Source organism: Nylanderia fulva, unplaced genomic scaffold (genome assembly GCF_048542155.1).
Source record: "Nylanderia fulva isolate GAGA-0341 unplaced genomic scaffold, ASM4854215v1 Scaffold8, whole genome shotgun sequence".
NCBI lineage: Eukaryota > Metazoa > Arthropoda > Insecta > Hymenoptera > Formicidae > Nylanderia > Nylanderia fulva.
In genome coordinates, this window is record NW_028190916.1 from 2682208 (window position 1) to 2693861 (window position 11654).

The 11654-nt window shown below is 35.0% G+C and overlaps 1 protein-coding gene across 2 annotated transcripts in view; it reads right to left on the reverse strand.

Annotated features, from left to right (window-relative positions):
- Positions 1–11399, reverse strand: part of cv-c (RhoGTPase activating protein) — a 227459-nt gene extending 216060 nt beyond the window's left edge. For both annotated transcript variants that reach the window (XM_085489277.1, XM_085489276.1), the window contains exon 1: positions 10246–11399. The gene's annotated coding sequence lies outside the window, so the exon portion shown is untranslated. The remainder of the gene's footprint in view (positions 1–10245) is intronic.
- Positions 11400–11654: the final 255 nt, after the last annotated feature.

The window sequence follows — 11654 nt, forward strand, 5'->3', positions numbered from 1 at the left end:
TGTGAGGGGCCCTTATCTACCGTCTCGATCCCTCACCGCGAAAGGATCTCGAAAGTGCAGCGCCGATATACTTGTATATACGGGTCATAGAACTTAGAATTATGATATCTTGTCGCGATGCGCGCGCGGCAGCGAATGTTCGTTGAATCCCGCAATATAAACGCCATAAATGTGAATTACATTAAAATCGTGATGCACGCGAAATTAAATCGAATGTAGTTTCCAGTCGGTTCACCGTGTTCCACTATTTTTGTACGTAGACTCTGAGCTGATTAAATTTATTAAGATAAAATACGGTATCTTTCTTTACGATATATATTCGCTGCTATTCTGCCGTATAAGAGTACGAGTTTTATCCAATTAATTTTCCCAACTTATTTCTTTGTTATATTGTAGTTCTTTCGTTTCTTAATTCAGTTTTTTCTAAAATTTTAAATGTCAAATTTTAAATGTCAAAACGCATGTTGAATTAAATTAAATTGTAATAAAATTATATTTAAATTTAAAATCGAAAATATTTCTTTATTATTTACTTATACTCTTCCGATAAAGCGACAAACACATACGTATACAAATTCAGCATCCCAATAAATAAAATTTATATAAATTAAAAATGATCCATAAATATATTTTAATCTTATTATTTTATCTATTCGTTATTTTATTCAATAATAATATAATTTAAACTCATTATCAGGTATTAGAGAAATTAAATGCCAAATTTCAGCAGATAAGTAGACACCAAATACTTATTTAATGATGGAGAATAATATTAAAGATACACCCAAACAATATAATGAAACGTGATCTGTATGATCCATTTTGCTCTGAAAACAGTCGCAAGTACGCGAGCTATAAGGTACTTTATCCTCTCACCATCCCCAAGTCGTAGAACTGGTTTTACACGCGGTCAATTCCGATATAAAGGACGAACAAGGGTGAGAGGAGGCTGCGAATGGCGAAAAAGAAAGATGTATCAATGATCCTTACAGGAGATCCCGCGCTCTTTATAGTTCGCGCGATTCATCGACTCGTCGCCCATTAAAACGGACTCTTCTTGTGACATCGTGACTCAATGCCATAGATAAATGGTAAACTTCTTGTTACGCTTAAACGCGAAGTCAATTCAGCAAGTCTTTATACTAAACGCGCATCATTCTTATATCCTTCCTCTATTTATATCTTTTTTATGTCACCTTTGTTCCTTCGCCTTGTTCATATTAGACTTCATCATTTTGCAAAATGTGACGTTAGAATAAATATCAGTTATATACATCAATAATTTACAGATAGAAAGTGTTGTAACTCTTCTTTTTATTTCAATAATTATTTCTTTTTGGATATCTGTTAAATAAACAAGTATTCTTGTTATCAAAGAAATTTATAGCAATTACTACTAAATTCATAAGCAAATAATATTTTAATACAACAAGCTTTTGAATTAATCTTGCATATATATTCAAATATTAAATGATAAATTTTATGAGCGTTTCTTACGTCGCGACTTTATGGTCGTTAATTCTGTGTATTCTAAACGTCGTTTTTGATAGCCCGCTCGCGAGATCAGCTTTCTACGAATTGATTAACAGTGAATGCTTCTTGAATAAATTACAGTGAAGATGTACCAGGGAATGTGCGTATAAGTTTTCTTTTGTCTACAAACCTATCAATGGAACGAGGAATTTATAACCTATTTATATTCTCTACCGCGTAGAGTAAAAAATCAAAAATAAATTACATGTTGTTGCGTGGAGTAAAAAATCAAATATAAATTATATGTTGTAAGTGTGTGTGTTCAAATGCTCGTAGATTATATGCAAATCACGAAAAGTATTCGATATATAATAAATATTAGTCATAAAATGATGCAATATTCAAGACGCAAATGCTAAAATATACACGTTTATGTAGTAATAAATCTTAATGGAGGAAAATGCCGAAAATATCGCGTGAATGTTATATAGATAATATATTATTTAAGCTACATATGGAGATAATAATGATAATCATTTATATTTTATAAACATTTTAAAAGATCACATCAATAAGCTTACAATATAGCTTATTTATGTAAAGCTGAAATTTGCAAACATTAATAAAATGTCAAATAAAAAATTATACATTGAAATAATAAATATAGGTATATGCTAAAAGTTATTAGTCAGAACAAAAGCAATTAAAATTAAACACAGGATTCTCAAATTATTCAGAAACTATAAGACATATCGTATAATAACAATAAGTGAATAATATTAGAATCGATTCTACAAGTGTAACAAGAAAATTGCGCCGCAAATTCAATTGTGTTTTCTTCGAACCTGAATAAGTTCGTAAAAATATGTGCAACTAATCGCGCGCAAATACAGCAGGCTAGTAAGAAGAGACATGCGTAATATGATTCATCTATTACGTCTTTGCAAACAATTTTAAGAACTTCATTCTTATGCAAGATGAGAAGTTCTCAGAGACATTGATACGGACACTATCAATGACTTCTTGATGCGCGACTCTTTAAAATCGCCGCCTTGATCAAATAGATCTACTGTTTACATTGCGATTTTAATATATTTATTTTTAAATTATAAAATAATAATAGTGCCAGTAATAATATATTCTAATTTCTTATTCAAAATATTCTTGTTTACAATAAAAATTTTAGCGTTCCTTAAGACCTATTAATTGCTAAATTCTATTTATTAATTATTAATATATTAATCAGTTGATCAGTTGTAATAATTATATGATTGGTATTGTACGTTATGATTCGATATTTATTTAGCTTTACATTACTAGAATATGTCAATATATGAAAGATTCACCATATCTCAAGATCATTTTTCGATCTCGCGCTCGCGACAAGAATTTATGCGACGTCAAAGTCACTTTTATCACATAAGTTTTATCATCAGCTCTATCGACGGAAGAGACCACCCGTGTTTTCTGCGTTTAGTTAGACAAAGAGAGAGAGAAAGAGAGAGAAATAATTTCGTGCCATCGCGCACGCACTTTACTCATCGCGCTTCGATCTCGAACTCTTCCGCTTTAATACGATTTCACGCACCAGTGACGCTCTTATCGACATACCGAACAGTGACAATAGCCCCTTACTCTTTAATTGGCTGTAATTGCTTTCGATTTCCTCGATTGTCGATTATGCCGCGCAACACGTAACGAGGATGGTGCGCCACGTTCACGTGTGTATGTGCACGTGCGTGAGTGGTCGGGTAGAAATCGACGGGTCCAATTTGCATATTTGAATCACGATTCGATCAGTAGATGCTCCTCCTTCTTTATCTCTCTGTTGATTTTCTTTACTATATACTCTTAGCCACTACGATTGACTCAGTAGCTTCTCAATGCTTCCTGATTGTATCAATGCTAACGCAATTTAATTCGAGATTGTAACTATTTTTCGATAGAAAAAAGAGAAAAAATATTTTTATATTAAATTATAAAATCACATACATAAAAGTAAAATAAAAACTAAGATCTTATAATAATTTAGACAGTATGTGAACTTATAGCATCCACTTTTATAGCGCAACTTTTAAAAAATTAATTCTTTAATACGAAAAATGATAGCATTTAGTTTGTAGTTGTTTATAGTAAAAATAATTTTATTTGTAGTTTTCTCAATTAAAAACAAAAAAAAATTTGTTAAATGCCTTGCATCCGACATTGACATATCTCAAATTCGTTTGCACAGTCTTTCTTTAATTTTCTTCATATTTTAATTGATAAAACTACAAACAAAATTATTGTTACTACAAACAATTACAAACAAAATACTATCATTTTCTGTATTAAAAAGTTAATTTTTTTTAAATCAAGTGCCAGGTTTTCACATAGCTCTCATTTTTATAAAAATAAAAAAAAATATAATTTTGTAAAACATGCCAACTTTACAGAAATATAAAATCCAATAATGGAATCATTGTTTTCCAATTTTAATTGTCATTGAACAAAGATTCACTATTCTTTTAATGATATTTTAAAAATCATCAATTTTTGTTTGTGTTTAAACTTTATACATATATTCTTTATTCAATTTATCCGAAAATTTCAATTATATCATACATGTTTGTAATTAATATATAACTTGCAGACGCGTGTAAAGAAAGATATTATTTTTAAAATTTTAACTTTTTAAAGCCTTCTCCAGAGATGGGGTAAATTTTTTTAAACGCTTGTGTAAAGGATTATAAGATTATTTTTCGTGTTCTGTCGACAGTAATCCTGGTTAACGGAGGTCGCTTTTAGGAGTCGTCCTTCGTCGCAGGGACAACCGATATGCCGCGAGCTCGATTTCAAAGAAGCGCGCTACGGCATAACCATAATTCCTTGAGAAATATGACCCAATGACACAATAAGTACCGGTCATTACCGTATGCACAACCGGCCGGCGCAGACGCTAAGAAAATTAAATTCCCACGCACGATTGCCTTCGCACCATTAACGTTTTCTATTCGCATTAAAATCTCACTTGCGTACCGCTTGCAGCTGCGTTTTACTCTCTTCCGTGTAAAGTAAAAGAAGCCGAAACGAGAAATATTCCATCGAAACTTGTTATTTTTAAACAGATGCTCTTTTCTTTCTCTGTTGATATCGCGGAGTCGCATATTTTAGAAAAATTGTGGCGTGCACAGACTCCTCTGTTTTCCTCTATTTTATTCGCAACGATACAAACACATTATCGCTACTCCTTGCGGCGTTCTAAGTCTGAGGAATAAAGCCTGGATCGTGCATAAATATTTCACACATCACCCATCGAGATATACAAGGCATTTAAAGAAGCGCGAGGAGAAGAGCGCTCCCGGCGTCAAGTCCGCGTCGGGGTTGGCTCGCGGAAAGTTTCACGCGGTTTTACGTTGCGTCATAAATGCGGGATGTAAATCATATGGGGAGAACAGGCACGAGCGACTTTGCGGAGGCGCGTAAAAGTTGAAGAATCAAGAAGGAAGCGAAGAGAAGTCAGATTTCTAACGACGCAATTAATTCTGTAGTACAGTAGAACTTGACGTAATTATTTTTTCTATTTTTCATATAATACGGCATAAAATCAAAAATTTCCTGTATGTGGAAATTGCACACGCAAAATTTATATTTTATTTATAATTCATAGTCTATTAAAATGCGTTAAAACGATGTGATCCAAGATTACTACACACTACTATAGTAGTTGATTTAGCATTAAGTTACTAAATTTTAGTATTTTCTTTAAATCATGTGCATTTTTATATCAAATAATTTTTTCTTATATAACAATTCTAGAAAATAGAAATTTAATTAAAAACAATAATTATTTCTTTCATAAACAATGTAATAATTATAATTTTTAACATTACAATTTCTCGAATTTAAATACACATACATACACAGGTACATACTTAGAATATTTTTAAATGAAATTAATTAGTATTATTTATAGTCCATGTTACCCACCATCAAATGTATACTGCGCTCATAAAGGGCAAGAGTGTGAACAAAGAACATACTTCCGCTAAAATATTAATCATGAAATATGGAGCTTTTCGGAAGAGCAGTCACACGTGCCGACCACGTGTTTCGTTGGGAACTTGCGGTAAAGGAGTCATAGCCCTTGTCGTGGTGAACAAAGAAAGGCGCATCGTCATTCTTTCATAATAAATTTCGTAAAACAATTGCCACGTGTATATATGCACATGTATGTGTGCGTATATGTATAGCTAAATTCGAGAAATTGTAATATTAAAAATCATAATTAACACATGTCAATAATTGGAATATGTGTATGTAAGCGCGCGCCAATAAATAATTAATAATCAGATTTAAATAACAATCGTTAATTTTTAAACACACATTCGATTATCACTACGTTTATTATATTATTTTCTGAAAAAAAAAACAGAAAAATTCTGTTGCGTTTCTTTGTGATAATTCTTCTATGAACATTGAATAGTTTCCAAAAATAAAATATAGACGAAATCTTATCGTGACTGATTAGGCTTCTACAGATATACGAAAAGTAAATATCCGTGTCACTATATCTCTTTTTTTCCTTTCTCGTTCTCAGAAATAGTCATGGTATTTATTTGATTTATTGATAAACGTCATTAACGAGTTAACATATCTCATTCATTGCGAATGATACAATAAGATAATTTTTATATGTAAAACCATGTCTGGTCAATGTGACCTTTGAATTCATAATCTTTTTATTTCTGGAGAAAATTAGACTATATTTAATAAAGAATGCTACATGACGACCATACTTTTAATTATGAAAATATTTTAATTGTATTTTACGCGGTCGTTGTAGAACTTAAAGAGATTAAAATTTAAAAAATATTGCTATTATCACGCAGAACATACATAATATTTATATTCGTTTTCGCAAAATATTTATATTTAATAATGAATTGTAATAATTAAAAATTTGATATCTACAACTTACAATTGTTAATAAAAACTAAAGTGCTGTTTTTATGCGACAATTTTTTTTCATAAAATAAAAATGATATGTTAGTATTACTTTAAAATAGAATAAAAGAGTGATACAGGGTTTGTCCGGAAAGTAATGCGTCGCATTTTTTTAAAAAAGAATTTATTGATCGCATAGGTAAAACAACTTAAAATTGTTCGAAGTATGACCCTTCTGCGTCAATACATTTTTGCCAACGCGATTTCCATGCGTCATAAGATTTCTGGAACTCCTTGACTGGGATGCTGTTCAGGGAGGCCGTCGAAGTAGCTTGTACGTTGTCAACCGACTCGAGCTGTTGTCCTTTGAGCTCCCTTTTCAGCCGAGGAAATAAAAAAAAGTCCGCCGGAAATTGGGATTATCTGCACAGAGTTGCTTGAGTTCTTCACAAACTTCCACTCGGTGTTGCTTTTGCGCATCGGTCAACACTCTGGGCACAAGTTTTGCGCAAATCTTCCGCATGGCCAAGTCTTCCGATACAATCTCGTGAACAATCGTTTTCGGCAAGTTCAATAATTCCGACATTAAGCGAACATTCATTCGACGGTCTGAATTCAATAATTGGCGCACACGAGTCACATTGTCGTCCGTTCGCGATGTTGACGGGCGTCCTGCGCGGGCCTCGTCGGCGACCTCCTTCCGACCTTCTCTAAACATCTTGTGCCATCTGTTTGACTGCGATTTGGAAAGGCAATCGTCCCCGAAAACTTTCTTGAGCATTTCAAAAGTTTCCAGCGGCGTCTTGTCCAGCTTCACGCAAAACTTTATCGCATAGCGTTGCTCTATCGTTCTCTCCATCACAAGTTCGACGCGACCACTAAGCAGAGGTTCACAGAATAAGCCGTCCTAACCCTCCAAGCGCATGGAAACAATTGAGCGACCTACCGTTGGAAAGCTAAGGGTACCCCCCTTCCTCCCCAACTGGTCCCATCGCTCTGCGATGTATAGTCGCGTCACAAAAAAATGCGACGCATTACTTTCCGGACATTCCCTGTATTTGTGTTTATAGAATATAAAATTTGAAATATAATATATTAATTTTAATGACAATGTCAATTTATGACGAATATTTTGCCATGTAAAATAAAAGTTTTAGTTGCATCGTGTGCAAAAGAAAGCTGTTTTGCTCTGCTACGATTTGACTGGCAGAAATAACTCGCCCTCCTGCTTAGAATTAAGGAAACCAAATGTTGCTATTATCAACATAACGCAAAGCTTTTAGTTTCGCAATCATACTATACATTTACGATCGACGCGATGATTGTTCGTTTCATAAAAGTTGCCACGTTACGATTTCTATGAAAAGTGCAATCATATAGCAATTATATACGTAAAAGCGAGAAACCACATAGATTTTAATGCAAGTATTATATGCATACTATCATATTTCATTTTTTACGTAGATTTTTATGTAGATTAAAAAAATATAAAATATATCTATCATATTTTTTTAATTTCTTCACTAGAAGTTATATATATAGATATCAAAAGTTTATATTTTAGAATAATTGTTAAAGTAAATGTCGTTTATAATAAAATTTATATATAAATGTTTTGCTATAAATTTACTTTTTCATATTTAATTGTAATATAGTAAGTAATTTAAACTCATATGCAAACACTTTCAATGTATTATTTGCCCTTGATTATCATGACATCAAGCTGACGTATTTGCACATGATGCAATTCGTCACTCTTCACCACACGCTATACAAGAGATTAATTAAAACTACTACATATTTAAATATTAGTGTCATTATTTCAAAAATCCTACATCTTAATGTTATATACTAATCACATACAAAATGACACCCAGCAATATCCCGCGGCTGTTAGCTGTTATCGTCTGTCCACAGCAGTGATGACATTATAAAGTAAGCGTAAATAAACACGTTTCTTTTAATGCACGCTGAAGGCATTCATAATTTTCATTCGTCTGTTGCAATATTCATTCAAATCCTTACCAAGAGTGTTGAATGAGAAGTTCAGTCATAAAGCATGATTTCATTAATTCATTTATTCATTAACATAATTCATTTACTTTTTCTGTGATATCGCAGTGCAATATCCTGAACAAATTTATAAATAATAAATTTATAAATTAAGATGTTTTCTCAAGTCTAATAATTAAATTAAATTAAAAAATTAGAAACTGCGTATACAATGTATCTCTCTCTGTATCTATTAAAAATATTCTGAAGAATAATTCCGAATATTCCACGTGTAATGTTGCAGTAAGACAGCATCATCAAAATATTTGCCTTCTAAATTAGCGAATTAAAAAAAAGACGCATTAAAAAAATTGTTCCCCCGAGGAGCAGGCAGAGCTAGACACGCGCATAGATTTAATCGGTGGGGCATTCCAAGAGGATGATGATTTCACGGTGATGTCACCGCGGCATGGAGCGGAATCGTAATCAGGATTTCGCCTTCAAGGATCGACAAGGCGTACCTAGCTGGACGAGCGAGTCTCTCGCCGCCGGCAGATAAGACAGCCACAAACGATAAATCGAACGATTACGAATCACCGGTGTGCACGTGTCGCGTCGCGACGCCTAGATATGCTAGCTCTCCGATTCGAGATGTTGAAACGTGTAGACGTGCAAGCTCGCGCTACCGTGACTCTCTACTAAACAACGGGCCCAGCTTCCGTTACGCGGCCGCATAATCAGCGATATCACAGCGCGATTCGCGATCGGTTGTCGCGTTTAATTGGATGATCGGGCGATCGGCAACCGTGTCCGATCTAACGATCTCGCCTCTCGTCGTCTTACGTTTTACCGTACTCAACGCGGCATCGGCACGAATTCGATACAGTAGCGGTACAAAGAAAGATTCGTCTACTATATTACGTTACGTTATTTACAAATAATTCTGCAACTACTTCTATTTCGATTGAATTCCGCCTCGTAATAAAGAAAATATTGAATTATATATTTAATAATCATAATATATGTTTTCTGAAAAGCTTAATCAATTATTCTTTATTCAGAAAAAAAAATTAGCTACTGTAGCTAAATTTTAGCTGTCTCGATATTACACATGATTATTTAGCAACAGCATTCTGTGTTAAATTACAGCTAAAAAATATTAGCTAAAATTTGAGCTAAAACTAAATTTCAAGTTGTAATATATGGACGCAGCTAAACTTTAGCTGTAATAGTTAATTTTTTCCGTGTTCTTTTTATCGATAACATATAATATAAATAAATGACGATGTCATTGCCATCATAGAATTGCGTGTTGAACGGAAAAAACAAATTATTTAAATTGCGTATTTTATTATTAGATTGCAATATTAACCATAGTCATAAAAAGTCATAACCTGTATGACACACTATTCGTATTCATATTTAAATGTTTGCATCGATAAATTTATATCTATCGACAAAACTGTTCCAAGGCGTAATAAAATTCTATTTAATAAAAATATTTTGTAATCTATCTGTAATATGATGTCAAATTAACCAATCGGGAATTAATAATCCACGAGGTAAAAATGTAAAGTAATGTTTACGCGATACACTCAATATTTAAAAAATAATCATGTAAATTACAAGTAAAATTTAACACAGAACTGTTCCTTTTCGTACTATTATTTCAACCAAATGGAAGATTAAATGTTCGTTCTCAATATTCCGAGACGTTAAACATTATTGTCACTATACGTATATTTAGCACAAAAAATCGTGTCAATAAAGAGTATATTTTTTTCATGTAATCTTCCATCGTTGTCATCGATAGGTATAATATTACTATATTGAAAGTGGAGACAGTACACTCACCCGAGGATTCTCAGCGGACGTTCAAGGCGGCGAAACGGCGGCATGCATCCACGTGTTCGGAGCGGCGAGTTGAAATTCACTTGTACAAACGTCGGCGCGACACGACAACGAACACAAGAAAGACAGACCACCGCGGCGTCTTCTCTCTTTCACGATTCCCGCGATTATATCACTATGCGGCCGCCGCCGTCTTCCTCTCGAACCGGGTTTCCGGCGCTTCACTTTCCGCGAAACTCGGAGTAACTTCACTTCCGCGAAATTCCGAGCAACGTCCTCCTCGAAACGCGACGAGACGACTCGCTCCCGCCGTGAAAATACGCGCACAAAATATTATCTCCTCTTCAACGTCAACTTGTCGCTTTCCTCGAGACCACACATCGAACAAAAATAATCCAAGTATCGAAGTATCGAAATATCGAAATATCGAAGTATCGATCGATTCGATCCGGTCGAGATCAATTCAGTTTATGCACATTCGGTTAATAAATGTTAAAGTTGGTAGCACTTTGTTTTCACAACTATCGACCAGATTTATCGCACCATTTCGCGCATGTTACGATTCTTGGTGTGTTAACGTTTCGTGTTATTTCCAGACACTTTTAAGGCTTCTCATACACAAGTTCGACGAACGAATATTCGCGGATTCGAAGGGTTGTTTATCCCTGCGTCGTGTACCTTGCGACGTGTCACGTGGCCGCGACCATTACTCCACCACACTTGTTGATTGTCGCCATGGATACGAGCGGCTCTTTCCCGCGAAAATTTCGCTACGCCCGAGAATCCAACACTTTTCACAGAGTCAACACGCACAAATCTCGACAGTTTCGTACGCGACGAAGGATAATCCGCGAGACGCGAGAAGGTCGCGATTGTGTCACTTCCGATCGAAATCTCACTTGTATTTGGGCAACGCACGAGAGAGCGCGTGAAAAAATAACAAACCGGAAAAACACTCGCCTTGACTCGGGCGCTTTTCTTGGAACGCTTTCGCGGCAACCTTCAAGCAAGGACACACCGAAACGTGGAAACACTGAACGATATCGTGCGAAGTATAATACTCGCGATTGCTGCCACTCGTCTTCGCGCACATTTGCGAGTGACGCGCTCGAAACGAATTAGCAACACCAAGTGCGACCGACTCCCGCGATCGCCGCGACGAGACTGAGCAGCGACAGCGGCGTGCGCATGCTCGGCACGCTTACCGCTCCGAGCCGAGCGAGTCACGCAGTCACTCCCTCTCGCTCTTGCGCACACGTCTCCGTCCGCTGTCTCTCTTTCTCTCTCCCACTCGCAGTCCGTCTCGCTGGCGCATCGTCCGACCGCACACTGCTTCCCCTTCTCTTACGCCGTCACGAGCTTCATTGAGAATCCTTATCTCCGCTTCTTTCTAAGAACCAGTGGAATCGAAG